A 6,000-nucleotide genomic window follows, 5' to 3' on the forward strand; every position below is an offset into this window, starting at 1 on the left:
AAACAAAACTCAATGTGGCCAGAAATCCACTTTTACTCTTGTAAAACCCTTTTTGGGGTGGTGAATAAAATGAAGCATAGAGAGCTACACTTTATTTAAAGGAAAATTGCTGTTTCTGGCACCTTCTTCTTTTGGGGGATTGTTTTTTAATCCTGTAGGTGAAATCCAGGAGATTCAAGAGAGAGCCAAAGATCACACAAGTGGGTGGTAACTGCAAGCATCTCAGAGATAATTTTCCCACTGCTGACCTAAAATACTGTTTTCCAGCCAAAGCAGATAAGTGCCTTAACTGGTATCTAGCTTCAAACTCTCTGTCTATCTGATGAATGAATGTAGCTTTGACTTAATAAGCATCACGTTCAGATTTCATTTTTGATCCCTTTACTCTTTGTAGGTCTTAATTCAGCAAGAAATCTAAGCTCCTTTGTCAAATTCCACTGCAAAATGTGTCTTTTACTTCTCAAGTTGATGAATTGATGCTTGAATGTTGAGCTGTTTCATTGATCTGCTAAAGATGGTGGATAGATTCATAAGAACATTACCGCTAGCCCGAATCCTCTCAATTCTCAGCAGCTAATAGAACAATTATCTCTTTCCCTTGGCCAATTTCATAACCAGTTTCCCTTCAATTCTCCAGACTGCATCTGTCCACATTTTGATTTTAACTGTCATTAGCTTACATTGTATCACAGCATTTTTAGATGCAGCATTCATTTTAGACACTTGCCAGATCCTTTAGAGAAAAAAATAAACTGGTATCAGTAAATTGATCATGCATGTTGCCCAAATAGTGTATGGTCCCAGCATAATGTTATTTACAGAAGAGTCTTTTTGTAGAATAATATACCTGTTGTGCATAAAACACATATGGTCCATAACTGACCACCTTGAACTCATTCAAATATGTCTATAACTGCTTGTATTTTATTCATAACAGCATTGTTATTTATTCTTAATAATTATTAGTAACTCCATGCCCAAAGTATTTATCATTTCTCATCCTGTCAGAAGTTGTGTTTTCAGGAATGTTTCAAGATGATCTCTCTTCTTCTTATATTACTAACACCAAGTTTCATTCACACTTATATTCTCACTCACTAAGGAGCCCCTGTATAATGTATTCCACTTGAGCCGATAAAGTAATATTTTTCAAACATAGATCTAAAACTAGCAACAGAGAAACCTGTGTTATATTCATAATGGAAGAAAGTAGTCGGCACAAATCTGCTATTCAGGACAGTAATGAACATCAGGTAGCTTTAGAACATGGCACAAAGAAAGGTGCAAAACATGGATGCCAAGTGGAAATATTCTTGTTGTACCCCAAGTAGTAGTGCTATCCAAGCTACCAGAAGCGTCTCTGTAGAGCTTTGCAATGCTGCCCTGCACAGGTGGTTGGTGAAAGGTCAGATTGACTGCAGATACTTAATATCATTTCGACTCCTATTTTATTTTGCTCCAGGCAAAACTGAGGAAATTGATAGGAGGTGTACTACATTACTACTACTACTACTACTACTACTACTACTATTACTACTACTTTATTCTTGTATCCTGCCCAAAGGGACTCGGGGCAGCTCACATGGGGACCAAGCCCAATATAAACAAGATTACAAAGAACACAAAAACATATACAGTAAACTATATTAAAATAGTAAAACCAATACAATGTACAACATCATAAAACATAAACCAAACATCAAACAACCAGTAGCCAAGAGAAGTGGGCATGTGCAGCTTTGAGATTAATAGGGCAGGACAAGGGCTTATGCAAATATTAGACAGTCAACTCATGTACCATTTTCAGATGGGAACACAATGATGGCAGCTTGCAAAGAACTGGCCAAATGCTTCTCCTCCAGTCTTTTAGAGAAACACATCATTTGGTGATAGAAATACATCCCAGTGTGAATTTCCCCATTTGACGCTAAGGGAATGCAGGAAGGAGAATGTGCACTGAAGTGATTTCTCTCTATATTTACTAAATGTGAACGGCCAGGCATGGATGCCCAGTGTTATAAATAAATGGCAGCAGCAATGCTTCTGCTTCCATGGGAAAGCACCCTGAAGAAAAAGCCAAGAGTTATGGCTCATTGCTGGTGCTTGAGTTCGGATTTCTCCAATGGATGAAGCATGGCTTCTCTAACTGCTTTTAGCTCCCCATGAAGCAGTAATATTCAAGGTGGAAGAGTGTCAAGAGATTTCCATTTTATACCATCTCTCATATGCTATCAAACAAAAGACTATGCAATTCCCACTGCATGCTCTCTAACACGGGTGGCTTCCAGCTCCAATTGGATTTGTGGTTGCCTATCTGTTATATTGTCTGAACATAATTCTAGTAAATGAATATTGTATTTTACTTTTATTTTTGTCCAATTGTTAGTTTTGACTAAACCAGGCCAATTAACTCTATGGATCTTACAGAAGTTTTGACTTAACAAGTCAATGGACCAATTTGTCCATCCTCCTTGAGGCTAAAAATTTGATTTGGCTTTATGTATCTATTTTCTACAATCAAAGCCTGCTATGGATCATACTTCCAATGGGTATGGCAATTTGCTGTTTAATAAATTAAATCTCCTCCAGCCCAAAATACTGTTTAAAAGTACATTCAAAGCATGTCAAGCATACATTTAATATTAAATGTAATGTTTTAAAATGTTTAGTATGTATTAATTTTTAATTTAATGTCAATGTTTATTGGAATTGTATGTTGTTCTAAGCTATTGAATGATTGCCCATATGTTAGCTGCCTTGAGCCCCACTCAGGGTTGAGAAAGGCAGGGTATAAATAGGGTAGATAAATAAATGCCCACTGAAAAAATGCTTAAGTTGGCTCTTCTGTATATAACACAAACAGGACTGTCCATACATTTGGTTTGTTGTTTGTTACTCTTCTTGAACTGTATCCAGTTCTGAGTGATTTTTGGGTTGTTGAAGTCTTCCCCTCCACAACTGCATCCATATATTTTGACAAACCATTCCCACCCAAAAGTTTTATCAATGGGACCCAAGCAATTTTACTGTGTCACATGGCAAACCAGACAATTAAAAAATTAAAGCATCTATTTCAGGTATCTTAGTTGGGGGAATAGATTTTTAATTCAATTCAACATATTCTTAATTCAATGCTGTGAATCCCGATTCTGGAAAGAGAGGGCTCATATGCTCATGCATTTCAAGCAGCAAAACCTTTTACACTGGGTGAAAATCTGAGAGAGAGGGATGGGGACAGGGGAGGCAGGAGAAGAAAATGGAGGGAGGGAAATCCAAAGAGAATAAACATTTTCATTCATGGAAATTTCAAATAAATTCATCTTTGCATTTGGAAAAGTAAATGCAATCTTTGTTCATAAACATATTAATTTCCATATTGTACTTTTTGTGCAGCTCTTATTGTGCAGCTCACATCATCCCCAAACCTGATTATAATTTTTTTTGCATTTTTTCTCCTGACTTTTCATGCTATATTTTTAAATATATTTGCTTTAGGGTGCTCAGATCTTGGAGCAGCCTTTTCACAGATGTAAAAGTGTCAGTGTTTTAATACAACTGATTTATGAGTTTACTCCTTCAGATGTAGCATTATTTCATGTTTCAATTAAGCATTCGTTTTCTTTTTGCGCTAGCAGTGGTTCACAGGCTTTTTTAAAATTACTTTTAATTTGATTTCCAGAAATCTAATAATCTTGCCCAAAATGCATTTTAATGAAATTATGCCATAATAAACTTTTATTTGTATAATGTAGCATGATTAAAGAAAAAATACCTTCAAGTGGCTAAACAACAGCATTTCACTCTCAGACACAGTGCCTACATATTGTATTTGGATAAAAATAAATAAATATACTCTCCTGTTGTGAGTATGATTAATGAATAGTAGAATTTTGAAAATTATTCTTGTAGTGCAGCCTGTGTCAGAAGATAAAATTCCTTAATGTGCAGTGGGTGTCTCAAGATAGAGAAATCTATAAGACTCTCGCTCTCTCTCTTTTCTGTGTGATAGCTTAGAGAAGTTAGATTATTATATTATATTTGTTATCTTCAATACTGCAAGGTGAGCTTATAAAAATCCAGCTGCCTCTCCGCTCTATAAATCAAAAGTAATGGTCTGATAACAACCAAAAATACATTCTGCTTCAAGAACATTGCTTGGCATGTAGGATATAGGACAGATGGGGGAAAAAAGAGTGTTTAAGTAAAGAAATAAAAAGGACACAGTTTTGCAGGTCTTTCTCTTGAACGTATTAATGCCCTTCCGCAACTCACATTAACTTAGCAGTGCTAATTCATTAGAACTTCCCATTAGGTTTCTCTCACAATCACAGCAAAGTTATGTTTTAGAAGCTAGAAACCCAGAGATGCTGTTTGCTGACAAAGAGGAGCTGTACGGAGTTCCTAGTGCATTGCAGTATGAAGAACATTCATAACAAGATGGTTATGCAGACGTATCTGGAGAGATGGATTTCTACAGAAGGATACGACAACCATTTGGTATGGAAGCCAAGAGATAATATTGACATTATTTTGTCTTGGAATACATTGGTGAATCTTTGGTCCATGAATTTAATATTAGAAAAAAAAAACCTGTTTTCTGCTCTTTTGTAAGGAAGTCATTTGACAGACATGGAGCTTTGCAGTTGTGGCAAATGATGCAGCAGATTGTAATATTACAGCTGTAGCTTTATTTTTTTATTTTTTTTTTATTAAATTTTTATGGAGTTTCTCTTAGTACAGTGAAAGTGTGGGAACAATAAATGGATAGGAAAGGGTGGAAGAAAATGAGGTGGGAAGGGGGAAAGGTGGTGGTGTTGGGGAAGCAGAGGGGTAAGCAAGGGAAGGAGGGTCGGGGGGTGGAGGGGGAAGGGGAACGGGAGGGGAAGTGTCGATCGTTTGACTCCCGTTCGATCTGCAGGGAAATATCTTCATTGTCTTTAGTATTATTCTTCTTCTGTGTTCTTTTGTTAGTTTGTAATATGTCGTTTTAAGTTTCTTATATGTCTAATTTTATCTGTTTCTTGAGATAATCTTCCAAATCTTTCCAGTTTATTTGTTTGCTTTGGTCCTCTTTTTCTAAGATTTGTGCGAATTTGTCTAGATTCTTGATTTCCAGCATTTTTTCTATCCACTCTTCTTTGCTCGGTACTTCCTCATCTTTCCATTTTCTTGCAATTAAAATTCTCGCTGCTGCGGATAGGTGGAGGAACATTCTTTCTTGGTTTTTTTTAAGATTTATGTTCATTATATTCAATAAATAAAATTCAGGTTTCATGTCAAATTTAATGTGCAGGATATTTTGGACATGCTTGTGTACCATCTGCCAAAATTTTTTAATTTCTTTGCATAGCCAAAATTGGTGATAATAAGTTCCATCTTCTTTTTTGCACTTCCAACAAATTCCCTTATTTTTTTTGTTGAATTTGGCTAGTTGCATTGGTGTTAGGTGCCATCTATAAAACACCTTGTACCAATTCTCGATTATATTGCTAGCCTTCATAAGTTTTAGTTTGTTGCTCCAAACTTGTTCCCACTCGTTAAGTAGTATTGTGTGGCCTATGTCCTTGGCCCATTTGGTCATGTTGTTTTTTATTAGTTCTGTTTCATTTTTCCATTCTAATAGCTTCTGGTACAATATTTTTATAGATTTTTGGTCCTTTTTCATGATAATGTCCCAACATGTATTTATTTCATTGAAGCCGGATGTCAGGTCAATTTTGAAACGCTGTTGGATTTGTAGATGGTGGAGCCAGCTCATTTCGTCGTCTTGCTTTTTTAGTTCTTCCAGGGGCTTCAGTTGCCATTCACCATTATTTATTGTGAGCAGTTGTTTGTAAGTGAGCCACTTACTTCTGGGGATTTCCCTCTTATGAAATGCCTCTGCTGGCGAAATCCATGTTGGTATTTTTTGGTAAAAGTAATTTTTATATTTGTTCCATGTTTTTAATAACGCAGATCTTATGTAATGATTTGTGAAGTTCTTTTCTATAGATGCCTTTT

The sequence above is a fragment of the Anolis sagrei genome, chromosome 4 (assembly GCF_037176765.1).
Source record: "Anolis sagrei isolate rAnoSag1 chromosome 4, rAnoSag1.mat, whole genome shotgun sequence".
Lineage (NCBI taxonomy): Eukaryota > Metazoa > Chordata > Lepidosauria > Squamata > Dactyloidae > Anolis > Anolis sagrei.